This window comes from Schistocerca serialis, chromosome 6, assembly GCF_023864345.2.
Source record: "Schistocerca serialis cubense isolate TAMUIC-IGC-003099 chromosome 6, iqSchSeri2.2, whole genome shotgun sequence".
Classification (NCBI taxonomy): Eukaryota; Metazoa; Arthropoda; class Insecta; order Orthoptera; family Acrididae; genus Schistocerca; species Schistocerca serialis.
The window spans coordinates 204,756,307-204,777,784 of record NC_064643.1 but is presented as its reverse complement, the minus strand read 5'-3'; the positions used below and the strand labels follow the sequence as shown (position 1 = coordinate 204,777,784).

General features: G+C 42.6%; 1 pseudogene; it reads left to right on the top strand.

Moving 5' to 3' along the window:
- Positions 1-13,619: 13,619 nt before the first annotated feature.
- Positions 13,620-13,738, top strand: LOC126485744 (5S ribosomal RNA; annotated as a pseudogene).
- Positions 13,739-21,478: the final 7,740 nt, after the last annotated feature.

The window sequence follows — 21,478 nt, the reverse complement described above, 5'->3', positions numbered from 1 at the left end:
TTACCGGTCGCGGGTTTGAACCGTCGTCCTCCTGAATGAGTAGTTAACATGCAAAAGAGATCGAACATGGGTTCTCTACTACGACAACCTTCCAGTCCATAACGTTCTACGAGAGAAGCAGTTTTTAGCAGAGGTACGATTTCCTTTACTCGACCGTCGTTATTCAAAATTTCTCGCTTCGGCTACTTTCATATTGCCCAAAGTAAAGTGGAACACGCTTCCTGTCAGTGGGTGAGGTGAAAGTAAAGAGCTAACATCTATTGCTGATTAAAATCTTGTGGCTTACCGATTAGTGGAAGTGTTTTCTAATTGCCACCACTTGGCCTGCATGCAAGTCTTGGGTCTTCAGAATAACTGTGTCGTGTAGGCGACTGTAATGTGTGTGTGTATGCTCGCGTTGTGTGTGTGTGTGTGTTTGTGTGCAGTGTGTCATAAGGGAAGGCATCAGCATAAACAGTGTAACAAGACCTTCACTAAACGAGATATATCGGAGAGCTGTGGAGATACTGGCGTGAATTTTGCCGATCAGGTACTTCATGCCACCACGTGTGTCCTTCCCTTGGCTTCCAAAGGCCGGAGGTGAAAATCATTCCACTGCTGGGATTCAGACCGGCTGCCTATTATTGACTGATTCATTTATTTAACCTGATCTGTTCAGGGCCAACAGGCCATCTCTTACATCTGATCAGTGCTTCACACATCCACTACCTTTTTTACATCGTAGTTACCTAAGAAATAATAATTTTAATGTAGCAACTACTATTAAAATGATTTGAGTATCTGAAATGGTACTGCAGATAAAATATATTGACTATGAACTGGTAAAGTTAATACTGGCAGTACTTGTACTACTGGAGCAGCTGTCACTAATAGTGATAATAATAATAATAGTAAAATAATGGCAATAATAAGAATAATGATAGTGGCAGATATAAGAACTATTTATAGGTGTACAAAATAGATGCATTTTGATATAGAGAGTTCTGGGGAAAAGGGTATTTAAGGAGACTGCATCGGCTGAGAGTAATGGGAAGTGAGGAAGATTAGAGTGGCAAGAGGGAGTACAATAATAACAAGTGCGTTCAGGGACAATGCTGATCCTTATTGTTGTTTTAGTAGACATGTCATTAACTGTCTTCTGAAGCTGGAGATGTTATTCAGTTATGTAATATAATCCGGGAGCTTATTCCAGAATCGGGTTCCTGTTACTAGGAAGGACTTCGAGAAAGTGGCTGAATGATGCAGAGGGACAGAAAGGATTTTCCTCCGATGAGAGGAAGTATTTCTGCCATGTTGCTCAGACAAGATCGTTAAGGTACAGGAGAGATACGAGGGACAGTGTTCATTGAAAAGACAGTAGAGAAAACAGAGTGTATGGAATCTCTGCGCTTGTCTGCATGCAGCCACTACAGCTGAGCATATCATGGTGAAATGTGATCAAGGAGTCGAACAAGACAAATATAAAGAACACAGGGATTCATAATTAGTTCCAGGCGCCGTGCGCTTTCCTGAGAAAGGCCTTGCAGGATAACATAGCTGTAATCAATAATTGGAAGTACAAGTGTATGTACTAGTTTATTTTTCAAGCCAAGACGGAAGAGCTCTTTCCACTTCTGTCGGGCGTAGAGAGACGCTGATGCCTTATTGCATATTGCAGTTACATTCTCAGTCAAATTCAGATTTTCGTCAATTATTATTCACAGAAACCTTTATGAAGGAGAGAAGTTGGCATTTGTCCCCTTTAGTGTTAAAAATGGTAGGGATTGCCGATATTTCGGGCTAATGAGTCTAGAACGACCGATCAGTACCGTCTGGGTTTTGGATGACTTGAGCTTTAACCTTATATCCTGCGCCAATTTTGATAGTGCACAAAGGTCAGTACTGAGATTCTTGATAGCTGTCTTCAGGCTTATAGGTTTTGATTGTTGGATGTGAGGTCCGCCAGTTATGCAGAACACCGTTATTTCTCAGTACCCAAACATGTTTCGCCACCACTGTGCCATCATCAGTGGGTTTTCGTTTGTATTTATTCTGCAATGTGAACATTTTTGTTAAATGATTATAAAATTATGTGTATCTTTAGTTCAAACAACAGATCGTTTCTTTTAGTAAATACCTTTACATTTGGTGTGCATGAATTTTCCAGATCACTTGTGTGTTAATTACTGCAGGTAGCTTGTCATCTGCAACCAAACGATGTTGATGAGAAAGTTTTTTGCTGGGAGTTAACCTATCTTCTAGGATGTAATATAGTTTGTCGCGATGTTTTCGCGGCTATATTCGTTTATACTTACGTTTTCGTGTGGCAAGCACTTCCATTCTCCGCATCATACTGAGGTGTTGTGATGCACACATAACTATAACAAATATTTTGCACAAATAACATAGTAAATCACTTTTCTCTTCACCAAAACACAGTGTGATTGTGGTTTGTTGTGTGTCCCAGCCCATTCAGTGTTCATTTGTTCACCAGAGAGTTCGGCTCCAAATTTGAATTTTGTTTGCATTTTATCTTTGTGTGTGTGTGTGTGTGTGTGTGTGTGTGTGTGTGTGTGTGTGTGTGGTGCGCTTCTTACCTGTATGCGTTGTCCAGAAAATTTATGCACACCAAATGTATTTACAAAAAGAAACGATATGTTGTTTGAACTAAAGATGCACATAATTTTATAATCATTTAACAAAAATGTTCACATTGCAGAATAAATGAATACAAAAACCCACTGATAATGGCACAGTGGTGCCGAAACATGTTTGGGTACTGAGAAAAAAGGGTGTTTTGCATAAGTGGCAGACCTCACATCCAGAAATTTTAACTGCAAACACGGCCAACACAAGGAGCTGCAAATTAAAATGATGATTAAAGGTTTTGCAGTTATATACAACTGCAGGTCATCAGCGTACATGCGGCATTTGCAGCAGGACATAACTGATGACACATCATGTACGTACAATGAAAAGAGTGTAGGACTTAGTACCGTACACTGGCGGACGTCTTGTACTTCCTGACTTCATTGTGACTTCATGGTGCCGGACATGACGCATTGTTGCCGAAGCGTCAGGTGTGAGCGAAACCACTGCAGTCCACTTGTCGAGAAATTTAGGCTGTTAAACTTGGCAACTTCCCCCCATGAACCATGGACCTTGCCGTTGGTGGGGAGGCTTGCGTGCCTCAGCGATACAGATAGCCGTACCGTAGGTGCAACCACAACGGAGGGGTATCTGTTGAGAGGCCAGACAAACGTGTGGTTCCTGAAGAGGGGCAGCAGCCTTTTCAGTAGTTGCAAGGGCAACAGTCTGGATGATTGACTGATCTGGCCTTGTAACAATAACCAAAACGGCCTTGCTGTGCTGAAACTGCGAACGGCTGAAAGCAAGGGGAAACTACAGCCGTAATTTTTCCCGAGGGCGTGCAGCTTTACTGTATGATTACATGATGATGGCGTCCTCTTGGGTAAAATATTCCGGAGGTAAAATAGTCCCCCATTCGGATCTCCGGGCGGGGACTACTCAGGAGGACATTGTTATCAGGAGAAAGAAAACTGGCGTTCTACGGATCGGAGCGTGGAATGTCAGATCCCTTAATCGGGCAGGTAGGTTAGAAAATTTAAAAAGGGAAATGGATAGGTTGAAGTTAGATATAGTGGGAATTAGTGAAGTTCGGTGGCAGGAGGAACAAGACTTTTGGTCAGGCCAATACAGCGTTATAAACACAAAATCAAATAGGGGTAATGCAGGAGTAGGTTTAATAATGAATAGGAAAATAGGAATGCGGGTAAGCTACTACAAACAGCATAGTGAACGCATTATTGTGGCCAAGATAGACACGAAGCCCACACCCACTACAGTAGTACAAGTTTATATGCCAACTAGCTCTGCAGATGACGAAGAAATTGAAGAAATGTATGATGAAATAAAAGAAATTATTCAGATTGTGAAGGGAGACGAAAATTTAATAGTCATGGGTGACTGGAATTCGAGTGTAGGAAAAAGGAGAGAAAAAAACATGGTAGGTGAATATGGATTGGGGGACAGAAATGAAAGAGGAAGCCGCCTGGTAGAATTTTGCACAGAGCACAACATAATCATAACTAACACTTGGTTTAAGAATCATGAAAGAAGGTTGTATACATGGAAGAACCCTGGAGATACTAAAAGGTATCAGATAGATTATATAATGGTAAGACAGAGATTTAGGAACCAGGTTTTAAATTGTAAGACATTTCCAGGGGCAGATGTGGACTCTGACCACAATCTATTGGTTATGACCTGTAGATTAAAACTGAAGAAACTGCAAAAAGGTGGGAATTTAAGGAGATGGGACCTGGATAAACTAAAAGAACCAGAGGTTGTACAGAGATTCAGGGAGAGCATAAGGGAGCAATTGAAAGGAATGGGGGAAATAAATACAGTAGAAGAAGAATGGGTAGCTTTGAGGGATGAAGTAGTGAAGGCAGCAGAGGATCAAGTAGGTAAAAAGACGAGGGCTAGTAGAAATCCTTGGGTAACAGAAGAAATATTGAATTTAATTGATGAAAGGAGAAAATATAAAAATGCAGTAAGTGAAACAGGCAAAAAGGAATACAAGCGTCTCAAAAATGAGATCGACAGGAAGTGCAAAATGGCTAAGCAGGGATGGCTAGAGGACAAATGTAAGGATGTAGAGGCCTATCTCACTAGTGGTAAGATAGATACCGCCTACAGGAAAATTAAAGAGACCTTTGGAGATAAGAGAACGACTTGTATGAATATCAAGAGCTCAGATGGAAACCCAGTTCTAAGCAAAGAAGGGAAAGCAGAAAGGTGGAAGGAGTATATAGAGGGTCTATACAAGGGCGATGTACTTGAGGACAATATTATGGAAATGGAAGAGGATGTAGATGAAGATGAAATGGGAGATACGATACTGCGCGAAGAGTTTGACAGAGCACTGAAAGACCTGAGTCGAAACAAGGCCCCCGGAGTAGACAATATTCCATTGGAACTACTGACGGCCGTGGGAGAGCCAGTCCTGACAAAACTCAACCATCTGGTGAGCAAGATGTATGAAGCAGGCGAAATACCCTCAGACTTCAAGAAGAATATAATAATTCCAATCCCAAAGAAAGCAGGTGTTGACAGATGTGAAAATTACCGAACTATCAGCTTAATAAGTCACAGCTGCAAAATACTAACACGAATTCTTTACAGACGGATGGAAAAACTAGTAGAAGCCAACCTCGGGGAAGATCAGTTTGGATTCCGTAGAAACACTGGAACACGTGAGGCAATACTGACCTTACGACTTATCTTAGAAGAAAGATTAAGGAAAGGCAAACCTACGGTTCTAGCATTTGTAGACTTAGAGAAAGCTTTTGACAATGTTGACTGGAATACTCTCTTTCAAATTCTAAAGGTGGCAGGGGTAAAATACAGGGAGCGAAAGGCTATTTACAATTTGTACAGAAACCAGATGGCAGTTATAAGAGTCGAGGGACATGAAAGGAAGCAGTGGTTGGGAGGGGAGTAAGACAGGGTTGTAGCCTCTCCCCGATGTTGTTCAATCTGTATATTGAGCAAGCAGTAAAGGAAACGAAAGAAAAATTCGGGGTAGGTATTAAAATTCATGGAGAAGAAATAAAAACTTTGAGGTTCGCCGATGACATTGTAATTCTGTCAGAGACAGCAAAGGACTTAGAAGAGCAGTTGAATGCAATGGACAGTGTCTTGAAACGAGGATATAAGATGAACATCAACAAAAGCAAAACAAGGATAATGGAATGTAGTCTAATTAAGTCGGGTGATGCTGAGGTAATTAGATCAGGAAATGAGGCACTTAAAGTAGTAAAGGAGTTTTGCTATTTGGGGAGCAAAATAACTGATGATGGTCGAAGTAGAGAGGATATAAAATGTAGGCTGGCAATGGCAAGGAAAGCGTTTCTGAAGAAGAGAAATTTGTTAACATCCAGTATTGATTTAAGTGTCAGGAAGTCATTTCTGAAAGTATTCGTATGGAGTGTAGCCATGTATGGAAGTGAAACATGGACGATAAATAGTTTGGACAAGAAGAGAATAGAAGCTTTCGAAATGTGGTGCTACAGAAGAATGCTGAAGATTAGATGGGTAGATCACATAACTAATGAGGAGGTATTGAATAGGATTGGGGAGGAGAGAAGTTTGTGGCACAACTTGACCAGAAGAAGGGATCGGTTGGTAGGACATGTTCTGAGGCATCAAGGGATCACCAATTTAGTATTGGAGGGCAGCGTGGAGGGTAAAAATCGTAGAGGGAGACCAAGAGATGAATACACTAAGCAGATTCAGAAGGATGTAGGTTGCAGTAGGTACTGGGAGATGAAAAAGCTTGCACAGGATAGAGTAGCATGGAGAGCTGCATCAAACCAATCTCAGGACTGAAGACCACAACAACAACAACAAACCTGGCAAGTAAAATGTCATAGTCGACACTGTCAAAAGCTTTGCTCTAGTCTAAGAAGCGCGTAATAGTCGCCTCCTGTGCATCCATGACAAGTTTCAGGTCATCTGTTACCCTTCAAATGTTCAAATGCACCAAATCCACTGTTTTGGAGATACGACAATGAAATTTTGTGTCACACTGTACATGAAAGTAACACGTTTACACATAAAAACCTTTGATTCTATATATATTCAACTTTTTTTGTGAAATTTGAAATTTTATTTTCAAAAAATAATGTATGTTCCTTTTTCTCAGGAAGTATTCTAGAGATTTCTACAAAAATTTCTCTGTTTCATCTCTTTATATGTTGTAAGCGTCAGTCTTGAGGTTTTTGGAATAGGTCAAATATGAGAATTTTCATAATTTTTTAAATTATAATTCCGCAAGTACAATTTTAAATTCATGCAAAATTCCAAGCACTTAGCCCCACATATCAGCTTGCAATCAGAATTTCAAAATTTGCTTTTGAGACAACGTTTATTAGGTTTACAGAAACACGTGTACAAAATGTCATAATTGTAGCAATCATAGAATCTGAGGAAAGGGTACATAAACTTTAAAAAACAAACTTTTCAGGAAATGCAATTTGAAGTTCAACCTAACTTTTTTCCTTACGTCACTTCTTCAGAAGGACCACATTTGTACTATGGGTCATCTTTCCCTTCACCGTTTATCGTCTGGTTTCTTGTTGTCTGTCTTCTTTCCTTTATCAGATCTTCAACTGACTTTTCAGCTGCAGAGACGTGCTGTAAATCTATTTTTCTCAGGATGACTTGAGTAAAATTTCCTATCTCACACTTTCATCCTCCCGACGTTCCCATCATTAAGTACTATAACTACATCACAAGTTACAGTTCTGACAACTGTAGCAGATGCCAATGTGTTTTTAGGGCATCGTTTCCATACGAGTGAATTTAGAGACTCATTTGGATTTTGGGTTTTGCCATGAACACACTTTTTGAGAAGAGCAGGATCGGCCAGAAACCTGTAGGTGCGCTTTACAAGATCCAGGATACAATTTGGAAGCCTCTCCTTGTGAATGTAGTCGTTATCACTCTGAGCTTGTACATATTTACACCAGCTAATGTGGCACGAATTATGGATAGGGTGTTCATATATTGACAACAAGTGGAAATATGTAGCCCATATTGGATAGGGTGTTCATATATTGACAACAAGTGGAAATATGTAGCCCATACACCCTTTGTGATCGTGGCATAACGGAATGAAGAAAGAATCGAACACTTGTATAAATCTCAGTCAGTATCACAAGGCATAAAGGATGCAACTAGTTTGTTATTGTTTATAAGATACGGAACAGAGTCAAAGATGATATGTAAAACCAAAGAGTATGTATCACGGCCTTCTAGATGTATCCCGCACACGTTTGGTTCAAAGTAATACACAGAATCGTTGTTCACTGAGCTGGTACTGAAGTGCTGCTTCAAAACGTGGGCGTGGCAGGGAGGCAGTCTCACATTTTTAATTAATTTTCATGCACTTCGGGAGCGATTTCAACATTGAAACTTTGGCAACTTATTGTGAATGAGTTGTACTAACAAATAAAAGATAAGTCGAAAATTCACTTTTTTGCCAATTTCATCAACGTCCCCCCTTAAACTAACCTATGCTAAGAATAACACACACACACCCACGCCAGAGGAAGGACTCGAACCCCGGCGGGAGGGGCCGCGCAATCCGTGACACGGTGCCTTAAACCTCGCGGCCACTACGCGCGGCTGTTATCCCTATTAACGCAGAAATTGAGCAGTGATGTTTACGGAAGCGTTTTCGGTATTCGTCTAGGAGGTTATTTATAGTCTGATAGTTTGTTAGCTTGTTGTGGACTACTTATTTCAAGGCTTTGGACAGGGCAGGAAGAATGCAAAAACGTCGGTATCAGAGGGTGCTGTGAGAACGCCCTTTTCGGTAATGGCTTAACTACTCCCTGTTTCCAGGCCTCAGAGAAAACACTTGTGATTGAGGAGTGGTTGAAGGTATCTGTTACAGTGTGCGTTAGCTTCCTCGGCTACGGAGTCGGGCACACCTGCTGTTTGCGACCTTCAACACTGCTTTATTGCTTTATTTAACAGCGTTCAGATAGCGAAGCGGACTGAAACTTGTAGCATGTTTCTAATGAAACACATTTCTCACAATAGTCTCCATATTTAATTGCCACTCTTTGTAAGGCAGGAAAGAACAAATGTTCCGTCGATGGAAAGGTCATAAGAACGGACAAGGGCGATATAGGGAATCGACCATGGTCTTTTTAAAAAGAAACAGCCTTGCACTCGGCATTAAGTGATTTTGTGAAAGTACGGAAAACCTAAATCTTCACGAGAGGACTGTGAATTGAAATATCGTACGCCTATCTCGATCACATGTCATATTTAAGGAGTATTGTAAGTGTCAAAGAGGCCGCTTCTCCTTTCAAACTGGCGGTAATTTCAAGCGGCACTCCGAGATTCATTAGCGCGCGGCCTATTTACCGTTTACTACTGAGAGGGAAATTGCATGTGTGCTGTTTATTTACGTCTGAGGCTCTTGCAGTTAGCCACTCTGCTCAAACTCGTGGGTTTTCCAGTATTTACGCCAAGTACCTTATTAAGCACACTTGGTTGTCTCATTTGTTGCTGCATCCTTGGAAAACAACTTGTGGTTTTGTTACTTTATTTGATGTCTGTAACCTCAAGAATGAAACACGAACTTTTACCTTGCAGTTTTCTCTAATGGCGAACATAAACGTTTCATTACGACTGCGCTGTATTTTCCTATATAGTAGACCCTTTTTGTCATCATTATTACCCCAATTACTGTACTAATTACCTGATGTTGTAGAGATATTGAATTTAAGTGTCTGTGTAGGATGCTTAAGTAGATGAGTGGGTATTCGCAGGAGCACGTGCAACTACGAAGTGCCTACTAACCGCGAAGCTGTACGTAATGTGGTTAGCTGCAACGGTCACATTTTTAGTGTGCTCGCTAGCGATAATGAGTCTGAGTGGGAAACCTCCACTTATCTCTGTGCTAAGTGGACGGAATGAATACGTCAATGCAATGATATTTCTTTTCGCTATTAAATTAAAATGTGTGTTCTGGAATGCACCAGAATAGTCACAGACGAAGCTTACCCAACCATTTGTGCAGACTTAAAATCTCTGCTTTCAGACCCGTTTTTAATCAGGAAAACAAAGGAAATACGTTGCAATTTGTGAACAGTTATGATAAACAGCTTCGTTATCGAGACGACGCGGAATGTCACCCTCTTTCAGTCTAAGAAAACTGCATTCTACCTTGGAATATCAGAGCGTAACAGATAAAAATACAGCGACATAACATTCCCTTCGAATGATACCATGAACTGCTTTGTACAATAGTACTACTGCTTTGTACAATAGTAAAACCAGGCCCAATCGAAGCCAACTATACTGCACAGAAAACAACGCTTTAAAGAACCGGAATGTTGCCTTGGAAGTCACCATGGAAGAATCACTTAGACCTGCATCACATTTTTCATTTGACACACAATTAATTTCCGTTTTTTCTGCTATCTGGTGGTCAGTCTTTCTGGCTGCTGATCGAACAGCCCTGGGATCAATTCCCTGTGACCGCATCACACTTTACTGAATTATTTATTTATTTATTTATCGTATGATGACACAGAGCTTGGATCAAATACATAATTTTAAGAGTATACAGCGTAAGAAATGACAAGCAAAATACAGGTACGGAATCAAACGTCCAGAGTATTATACTAAATTATGTGCACATTACACAAGTTCTTAGATTTCTAAGTCCAATCTGTTGATCCAGTTAAGCGCTTCAGGTGATGCATGGTGGATGTCATTTATTGATGCCCCGAAGGCTGGTGTCGGGCATTCACCAACAATGCGATTTATTGTTTGCAGGGCAGCTCCACAGTCACAATCTGGAGATGTTGCCCAGCCCCATGTGTGCTTCACATATCCGCAGTTCCCTTGTCCAGTTCGGATGCGGTTGATGGGTTTCCACTGGCGTCTGAATTGCAGAGATCTGAATCGCGGACGCCAAGCGAGAGGATGCTTCATGAAATAGGTCATGGATCTGACACGCAAGCCGTTGATATAAAAATACGAAATAACCTCAGAAACTTAAAAAAGAGAACAACATGGCAGTAAAGTTCTCCTACACTACGAAAATATTACCATTTATAAGTGTTTTAAATTACAGTCGAGCTGTTTCAATTATGTATTTGAAAGGGTAATTTCTAGGAAATTTAGTTTGTACAACTCAAACTGATCTTCCCCAGGATCGGCCACCAGTCTTTCCATTCTTTTGTAAATAACGTTAGTATTTTGCAACTATGACTTATTAAACAAGCGGTTTGGTAATATTCACATCTGTCAGCAACCTGCTTTCTTTGGAACTACGATTTTACTTTCTTCTTGGAGTACGAGGGTATTTCCCTTGTCTCATATTTCCGCGTTCCAGTTGAAATAGTTTTGTCATGGCTTGTTCTTCGAAAGGTTTTTTTTTTTTTAATTTCCTTATCAGCCTTTAGATCACCACTGACACAGCCATTTCCAAACAATTCTTTATCCCTTTTACTTATCATCAATGCTAGAATCCATAAAATCTAAACATTAAAGCCCAACCCAGTGTCAGAACATGTCCCATCTTCAGGTGCATCTGCAAAATTATAAAACAATGATAACACCTGTCCACATTGTTAAGATAAGAAAAGGTAAACAGAAATTCTTAAAATGAGCTCTGGTATGTACATTAAAATGTGAGTCCATTAAGGATGTGTAACTGAGCTAAAAATAGGTTATGGGTCAGGTGGGTATGTATGCACCACTGGTGAATCGCAGTTTTTACTCAGGGGGCTACATTGAGTTTTCACACATGCCTGCAGATGCACAGTCTATAACCCCCTTTTTTGGAGTTTCATCATTCTAAAGACCAGCCATGTACCTTCACGCAGATCCATGTGTGGTATACCCTTTAAGCGCCGACCTTTTAAGATTTGAAATGGGGATTTGGGACGTCTGTGGTTAATACTTCATATTTGATTCCATATAACAGCGGTTCTGCTCTTTTGATTGGAAACCTTTTTCCTTTTATGTAGGTTTTCCTCATTGAGAGGCTTTCTGGCAAACCTAGGATTGAGGAGGATATTCTGTTTCATGTTACGTACCACGGATGCATTATTTTAAGATATTTCATCGTATTTTAATCTCAGTTAAACATCCTTTATGGAATCACATTTTAATGTACGAACATGGTTTTTTTCTAAGAATTTCTGTTGGTTCTGTTTAGCTTTTCTTATGTTAATAATTTAGATAGGTGTTATAAATGATTTATAATTTTGCAGATGCACCTAAATACAGGAAAAAGGTCTTGAAATCGGATTAAGCTTTCCCTTTTGTAAATGAATGATCTTTACAACTGTAGCGGATTTTATCGTTGATTATGAATAGAAACAATTGTGGATGTCCCATCAAGGGAAACGTGCCTTTTCACTTAATTCCTACAACATTTGACGAGATTTATTGATTCGGTTCATTAGGTCGGATACACCGTATTTCGTTGAAAAATGTGGAGGGATAAACGAGTTACAACGAAAATTCCGAATCAGATGCACTGTTGCAAATAGAAAACAGGAAAGCAAGTTATAAATTACTTAGACAGATAATTAACAGATGTCCACTCTCAGAAAGGAAACAATGCACCCTGAGGCTGATCAGAATGGAACGGAAATCGCTACATGTGATGGACATGCATCGATAAAAAAATTATTACAGGTTCAGAAAAACTGGGTGATTTATTCAAGAGATTGAGCTTCACAAATTGTGCAAGTCAAGAATGTATTGGTCCACCTCTGGCCCTATTGAAGCAGTTATTCGGCTTGGCACTGTTCGATAGAGTTCTTGGATGTTCTCCTGAGGGATATCGTGCCAAATTTTGTCCAATTGGCGCGTCAGATCATCAGAATCCCTTGCTGGTTGGAGGGACCTGCACTTAATGCTTCTCTCTCATTTGGGGAGGGATCCTGCGATCTTTCTGGCAAGGTAGGGTTTGACAAGCACAAAGACAAGCATTAAAAACTCTCGCTGTGTGTGGGCGGTCATTAGATGCTGAAATGTAATCCCAGGATGGCTTGCCATCAAGGGAAAGCAAACGTGCCGTAGAATATAGTCATCGTACATCTGAGGTGCAAGAGTTTCGGTGTTGACAACCAAAAGGATCCTTTGATGAAGAGACATGGCGCCCCAGACCATCACTCTTGGTTCCTGGGCCGTGTGGAAGAGGACAGACAGTTTGGCATCCAACTGCTCTCCGGTGCGTCCCCAGACACGTCTTTTCTTGTGATTGGGGCTCAGTTCGAACCGGAACTAATCAATGAAGACTCCAGATAACGCGATTCCAGGCCGAAGATGTGTCTGGAGAAGCCCAGACAGCAGTCGGATACCAACCTAACAGTCGCTCACCTTACGCTCCAACTACCAGGGCTTGTGATCTGGGGTGCCATTTCATTTCGTAGCAGGTTCAAAAATGGTTCAATGTATGGGACTTAACAGCAGAGGTCATCAGTCCCCTAGAACTTAGAACTACTTAAAACTAACTAACCTAAGGACATCACACACATCCATGCCCGTGGCAGGATTCGAACCTGCGACCGTAGCGGTAACGCGGTTCCCGACTGAAGAGCCTAGAACCGCACGGCCACACCGGCCGGCTCGTAGCAGGTGATAAATTACTAACAACATACATACTGGATAGATTATACACAATTTAGGTGTAATTATCGTGTTACATCTGCTAAACCGACACGTAAATTCAACTTTGTAAGTTAGTGCAGACTGTAACAAAGAACTTGTTGTATATCTTCTAAGCTCTTATCACCAGGAACGTAGACACAGATATCGAAAGAGGAGTTTTAGAGGTACTAGATGCCTCTTCAGTACTCAGGACTTGAGTCAATAATTGCAACTGAAGAATACGTGGCTCACGTCTTCCGTGATTCCACGTTCACATCGTGGTGGCTGGACATTAATACAGTGTGGGTGCTATACGAGGTATGCATGATTGAAATTTAGCTGTGCGATAGCGGATTCAAACTTTCTGTTATAACAGCTCTTAACGTATCGAGATCTGATTTTGATACTGGTGATAGACTGGCATAGCCAACGACCTTGCCGCAGTAGTAACACCAGTTCCAGTCAGATCACGGAAGTTAAGTGCTGTCGGGCTTGGTTAGCACTTGGATGGGTCACCATCCGGGTCTGCCGAGTGACGTCGGCAGGTGGGGTGCACTTGCGAGGCCAATTGAGGATCTACTTGATTGAAAAGTAGCAGCACCGGCCACGAAAACTGACAACGACCGTGAGAGTGGTGTGCTGACCACATGCTCCTCCGTATCTGCATCCACTGACGCCTAAGGGCTAAGGGTGACACGGCGGCCGGTCGGTGTCACTAGGTCTTCAAGGCCTGTTCAGACGGTGTTCGTTTGGTTGATATAGTGGCATAATGTCGGCCTTTTGTTTTGGAGATTCTACTCATTCTTTTTTTAATGCAGTGCTCGTCAGTCTTCTAAAACCTTGTAGAAAATCATTCGCAAGTTTTTTCTTGTCGTCGTATATCGTGTGCTTTATACCTTAGTGATCTTTGATCACTTTCTACTTTCATATGGCGCCTATTTTCTTTCTGTCAATATGTGCTACAGTGAGATTCATTTTTCCGACCATTCCTTTCTGTCCAACTTCTATGTTCCCACCCCTCTCTCTCACTCAGAGTGGTCAAATCGTGTGATTCCCGTGCAGCAGGCCTGGGCTCGATTCCCAGCCAGGTCGATGACTTTCTCAACTCGGGGAATGGGTGTTGCGTTGTCCTCATCAACGATGAGGCACCAAGTCGGCAGTCGAACTTCCCCAGGTGGGAATTCCTGACTGTCAGTGCCATACGACCATTTCGTTTCATTCTCCTTTTTCTGTCTGTATGTGTGTGCGCGTGTGTGTGTGTTTGAGTGAGTGTGTGTGTTGTGCATGCATGTGTTTATGTGTGCGCTTTTTAAATACAGGGCTTTTTAAATACAGGGTGTCTGAAAAAGAAACTCCCTAGTTTTTATGTGGCCTAGAATCAGTACAAAGTGAAATAGACTATTCTAGTTTGTTGTCTTTGATTCATCAGCTCTCCAAGTTTGGCATGGGGGAAGAAAAGGACAAACAGCTACCCTTTCTAGATGCGCTGGTAACGACGGATGGTGAAAACCTGGAACATAGCGTGTATCATAAGCCGACGCAAACGGACCGATACCTGCATAGACTGTCAAATCACCACCTGAACGACAAAAGATGCATGATTAATACGCTCGTAACACAAGCAAGACGAGTATGTGAGTCGCAGCACCTTACTTTGCGGAATAATAGGTACCCCACTAGTTACGTAAGAAGTGTCACAAACACTCGGCGAAGTGACAAATCAGAAAAGAAATGTCGGGTACGGCCTTTCTACAATACATTCTCAGAGTGATGGACAGAATAAGCCATATATTACGCAAACATGGCGTGAAGACTATCTATAAACCATCAAAGAAGATCAAAGAGTATCTAACATCGGCAAATGTCGGGGATATATCGCATACGATATACATGTGGAAAAGCCTATGCTGGAGTGACTGGACGATCAGTCAACACCAGGATCGCCGAACGTAAGTGATATTGCAGGTTGGGGCAGGTGGGGAAATAAGCCGAGGTGCAGAGCACGCTGTGTATGAGACCAACCACATAGCAAAATTCGCCGGAAGGGAAGTTCTTGCTATAAAGAGAAGCTATCACACCTGCTTGTTCAGAGACGCCACAGAGGTACACAAACATGACAACAGCTTTACCAAGAAAGAAGAAAGCCTCAAAGTGAACGGATCGTGGATTCGCGTGGTGCAGCGCACAACTATTGCAGGTAGCAAGGGGAGAACGTCACCGGAAATGGGCACTGAAAAGTGCTTGGACACTGGCGCTCCATGTACAAAATTTAATGTGGGGCCGCGAGCTCGACTGCAGTCCACTACCAGCAACGGAGAATACCAGAAACTCGCGCTGGTGAAACGTCATCAAACAAACGTCGGCCGAAGAAACCGAGATAGAAGCCAACAGGCAGTTTGTCAACAAGTGGTCACGAAAAGCTTGATAATTTTGTGCCTAGAGGTTTTTATATCAACTAGTAAGTTAATACGGAACGCATATGAAATCAACCATCGAATCGTCCTAGCAAAGCCCCTACTTGGAGCAGGACTAAACGGAATTATTCATGGAACTGCCACGACAGATATTTGAATCGTTCTACGATAAGGTAGTGGATATGATTTCGATTGCAACGGTAAAAGTACGACAGACAAATCCTGGTCTATCAGATTAGTGGTAGAAGTTTTCTAAAAGCAGAATTTTTCGTTTGTTCATGTCTGTAACATGTTTCAAAACTTCAAACGCGATTTTCTCGGAATATGACTTTACAAAACGGCACGCAGCATAACTCCACCAATTTTCAGTCTTTTTGTTTAAAAATTTAACTACATGTTAGAAATTACATTTCAAAGTTACCCACGTTGGTGATTTTTGATTAGGTACTTTAAACAATATTTCTTAATAAATGAAAATTGAACGACTTTATTCAAACACTCAACAATTACAAAAAATAATTTTTTCTGAAATCCCCTACGTGGTGGGCTAGCTACACTCACGTAGATTACATAGATTTTTTTGTTTTTTCCAGACTCAAACTGACCCCAGTTACAGTGCATGCCGTAGATCGCCTCAGATTCAACGTGCCTCGAGAGAGTTGCTGCAGTGTCGCCATTTTGTGATATTTTCCGAGAAATTTTTTTTGTTATTTTCTTAAATACGGGAGTTGGAACTGAAATAGTGGCAACTATTTATTCACAACCGATACAAAAGGGTTACATGTTTGCACCTATTACTGTTGCTCAAAGCAGTCACCAGCGTTGTGTAGAACCCGTTGCCGGCGATGTGGAAGGCGTAATATACCGTTAGCAGAACCTGTTTTGTTGATGGTGCGAATGGAGCGATCTAAAGTTATGGTGATTCTCGTGTACGACTGTTTTGGTGTTATGCTAACGCATTATGTTCCTCCACGGGAGACCGTCATGTACAGTATTACTGTTCGTTTTTGGACCATCACCTGCGACCAATTTTGCGAAAGAAGCGGCGACACTTTCTGCGCAACCCACCCATCATTTTGCACGACAATGCGCGGGCGCATACAGCGCAAGCTGTGGCTGCTCCGTTTGGTCGATGGGACTGGGAAGTACTGTACCATACGCCATACTCCGCTGACGTAAGTCCTTGTGACTTTGCCGGCCGGAGTGACCGAGCGGTTCTAGGCGCTTCAGTCTGGAACCGCGCGACCGCTACGGTCGTAGGTTCAAATCCTGCCTCTGGCATGGATATGTTGATGTCTTTAGGTTAGTTAGGGACTGATGACCTGAGATATTAAGTCCCATAGTACTCAGAGCCATTTTGAACCTTGTGATTCCGAAGATGAAGGAACCACTTCGTGGCATTCGCTTCAGAACTGTTCCAGAGATTCGACAGGCAGTAGACCGCTCCATTCGCACCATCAACAGAACAGACTCTGCTAACGGTATACTCCGCCTTCCACATCGCTGGCAACGGGTTCTACGCAAAGCTGGTGACTACTTTGAAGGACAGTAACAGGTGCAAATATGTAACTCTTTTGTATCGATTGTGAGTAAATAGTTGCCACTAAAGTTCCAACCCTCGTATATGCTCAATGACTACGCCATGTACTATTTCTCTATCACCTTTCCTTCCCTCCAAAAAAATTGCCAAGGAAGCGCGTTTTTTAGGCTGTTACAGTGATGTTCCCTCGCCCCTACTGTTCAATCTATACATCGAAAAAGCAATGACGGAATAAAAGAAAGGTTTAAGAGTGGGATTAAAATTCAAGATGAGAGGATATCAATGATAAAATTCACAGTGAAAGTGACGAAGAATTACAGGATCTGCTAAATGGAATGGACAGTCTAATGAGTACACAATATGGACTGAGAGTAAATCGAAGAAAGACGAAAATAGCGGAAGTTGCAGAAGCGAAAACAGCGAGAAACTTGAGGTCAGGATTGGTGATCACGAAGTAGATGAAATTAAGGGATTCTGCTACCTAGACAGCAGAATAACCCACGACGGACAGAGAGATGATGATGAGGAGGTAGGAGACGATGTGGGAGATCTACACCGCTGTACTAGGCAAGGTCCTAGCGTAGGTGGTTTGTCATTGCCTTCCTCCGACCGTAGTGAGGATGGATGATGATGATGAAGATGACACAACACCACCCAGTCATCTCGAGGCAGGGAAAATTCCTGACCCCGCTGGGAGTCGAACCCGGGACCCCGTGCACCGGAAGCGAGAACGCTACCGCAAGACCACCAGCTGCGGACCGGACGAAGAGAGGAGGACATCAAAAGCAGACTAGCACTGTCAAAGAGGGCTTTCCTGACCAAGAGATGTCCATTAACATCAAATATATGCCTTAAACTGAGAAAGAAATTTCAGAGAATGTACGTTTGGAACACAGCATATATGGTGTGGAAACACAGACTGTGGGAAAATCGGAAAAGAAGAGAATCGAAGCGTTTGACATGTGGTGCTGCAGAAGAATGTTGAAAATTAGGTGGACTGATAAGGTAAGAAATGAGGACGTTCTCCGGAAAATCGGTGAGGGAAGGAATGCATGGAAGACACTGACAAGAAGAAGGGACAGAATGGTAGGAAATTTGGGAATAACTACTTCTGTGTTAGTCGAGGGAGCTGTAGAGGGAAAAAACTGTAGAGGAAGCAACTAATCGAGGTTGCAGGTTGCAAGTGCTACTCTGAGATGAAGAGGTTGGCACAGGAGAGGAATTCTTGGCGAGCCACATGAAACTAGTCAGAAGATTGGTGACTAGTAGAATGTTGAGCATATTGTACAGAGATTGTGTTGTCTTATTCTTTTGGTTTCTGCCCCAGAAACCCACGCATGGTCCGGACAGGAGACGTCCTAATTCTGGCGACGAGGCTTTATCTTTTATATGGTCATTCCAATTTATGTTGCTCGGCATGTTTACTCCTACGTATTTTACGTTAGTTACTGTGTCCTATGGTTTGTGACTAATAGAGTAACCGTACAGCAGAGGATTTCTTCGTCTATTTATGCGCCATCCGGCAGTTCATTACAGTCTTCTGGCATTGCTACTTCCTTATAGACAACCACGTTTCCTACGAAGAGTCTCATGGAAATTCTGGCATTATCATAAAGATCATTTATATACACTGAGGTGAGAAAACTCATGGAATACCTCCTGATATCGTGTCGGACATCCTTTTGCCCCGTGAAGTGCAGCCACTCGACGTGGCATGTACTCAAAATGTCGTTGGAAGTGGCCTGCAGAAATATTGAGCCATGCTGCCTCTACAAATGTCCATAATTGCGAAAGTGCCGTCGGTGTAGGATCTTATGTACGAAGTGACTCCTCGATTGTATCCCATAAATGTTCGATGGGTTTTATGTGGGACGATCTCGGTGGCCAAATCGTTCGCTCGAACTGTCCAGAATGTTCTTCAAACCAGTCACGAACAATTGTGGCCCGCTGATGTGACGCATTGCCATCCACAAAAATTCCATCGTTGTTAGGGAACATCATGAATGGCTGCAGATGGTCTCCACGTCGACAAAGATAACTATTTCCAGTTAATTATAGGAGCATCCAATCCATTCCATGTAAACACATTATGGAGCCACCACGACCTGCAACAGTGCCTTGTTGACAACCTGAGTCCCTGGCTTTATGGGATATACGCCAACTTGAAGCCTACCATCAAGTCTTACCAACGGAAATCGGGACTGATTGTATCAGGCCACGGTTTTCCAGTCGTCTATGGTCCAATAGATGTGGTCACGAGCCCAGGAGAGGCACTACGGACGATGTGGTGCTGTTAACAAAGGCAGCCGCGTCGGGGTCTCTGCCATAGCCCATTAACGCCAAATTTCGCCACATCGTCCTAACGGGTACGTTCGTCGCACGTCGTACATTGATTTCTGCGGTTATTTCACGCAGTGTTGCTTGTCTGTTAGCACTGACAACTCTACGCAAACGCTGCTGCTCCTGGTCGTTAAGTGAAGGCCATCGGCCACTGCGTTGTGTGTGTGTGTGTGTGTGTGTGTGTGTGTGTGTGTGTGTGTGTGTGTGTGTGAATTGCTAAGGAACCGAACTGCTGAGGTCATCGGTCCCTACACTTACACACTACTTAAACTAACTTATCCTAAGAACAACACACTCACCCAAGCCCAAGGGAAGACTCGAACATCCAGTGGGAGGGGACGCGCAATTCGTCACATGGTGCCTCAAACCTCGCAGCCACTTCGTTGGCCTTGGTGAGAGGCAATGCCTGAAATGTGGTATCCTCGGCACATTATTGACGCTGTGGATCTCGGAATATTGAATTTCCTAATAATTTCCCAATTGGAATGACCCATGCGTGTAGCTACAACTACCATACCTCGTTTAAAGTCTGTTAGTTCCCGTCGTGCGGTCATGATCACTTCGGGTACCTTTTCGCATGAGTCTCCTGAGTACAAATGACGGCACCTTGTGTACGCGATAATATCGCCATCTGAATATGTGCAAGTAACTATGCCATGACTTTCGTTAAGAGCGACGTGTGGGAATGTATCTGCAGGGAATCCCTAAATTCAGTCACAAATCTTGTCCGACACTCGATAAGCTATTGATCTTCTGCCACCGAACGACAGAGTGGAACTGTATTAAATGCCTTCCTGGAGTCAAGGAACACGGCATCGCCGGCCGGGATGGCCGAGTGGTTCTAGGCGCTACAGTCTGGAACGCGCGACCGCTACGGTCGCAGGTTCGAATCCTGCGTCGGGCATGGATGTGTGTAATGTCCTTAGGTTAGTTAGGTTTAAGTAGTTCTAAGTTCTAGGGGACTGATGACCTTAGAAGTTAAGTCCCATACTGCTCAGAGCCATTTAAACCAACACGGCATCAACCAGAGCTCCGATGTCTACAGTGCTCTGGATCTCATGGGCGAACAGAGCCAACTGAGTTTCGTAAGGTCCCTGTTTGCGGATGGTATGGTTGTACCTGTAATTCTCAAGCAATTCTAAACACGTTGAGATTCCGCGTACCCAAAGGTTAGGCCGCTTGGCGAGTGCTGGTGAACGGTTTCTCTTCCGTTCCAAAACATAATCTTCAAGTGCAACCATTTGAGCCGTGTGTGGATGGCCGGTATCTGGCCTACCAGGCGGAAATGCAGAGTATTTTATACAGCAGTCAGGTTTCCCACAGGAACTGTGATTTTCTCAAAAGCACACAGTACAATTGCATGCACACGAAACATTAACAAATACAGAAAATCCACTTTGGTGTCGATACAAGTTACAATTTTGTAGAAATCCCTGGTGTAAAATGCGGTGTCTAAGGCGCTGCAGTCATGGACTGTGCGGTTGGTCCCGGAGGAGGTTCGAGTCCTCCCTCGGGCATGGGTGTGTGTGTTTGTCCTTAGGATAATTTAGGTTAAGTAGTGTGTAAGCTTAGGGACTGACGACCTTAGCAGTCAAGTCCCATAAGATTTCACGCACTTTTGAACATTTGTAAAATGCGGTACGTTCGTTGTAACTTTTGTCTCCCGTAGTCGTCTCTAAATGTCTGCAAACGTGGAATCATACGGAGTCTTTTGTTGGAAAACGTTTACACTTAACAATCATGCAGTACTTCTGCCATTGCCGTCAATTTTGCCGTATGGAAACACGATGTGCATACAAATCATGTTGAAATTTGTCTGCTGCTGCATGTCTTTATCTATCAAGGTTACTGCACTTGTACACAGCACAACTACTGTACTTAACTTGGGCCGCTACAAACGTCTAGAGGAAAGGAAAGATTCATGTGGTATTGTTGCCTGGGAGACCCCGTAGAACAAGTTCAACCGACTAATCCAAAGGGGCTTTCTTTT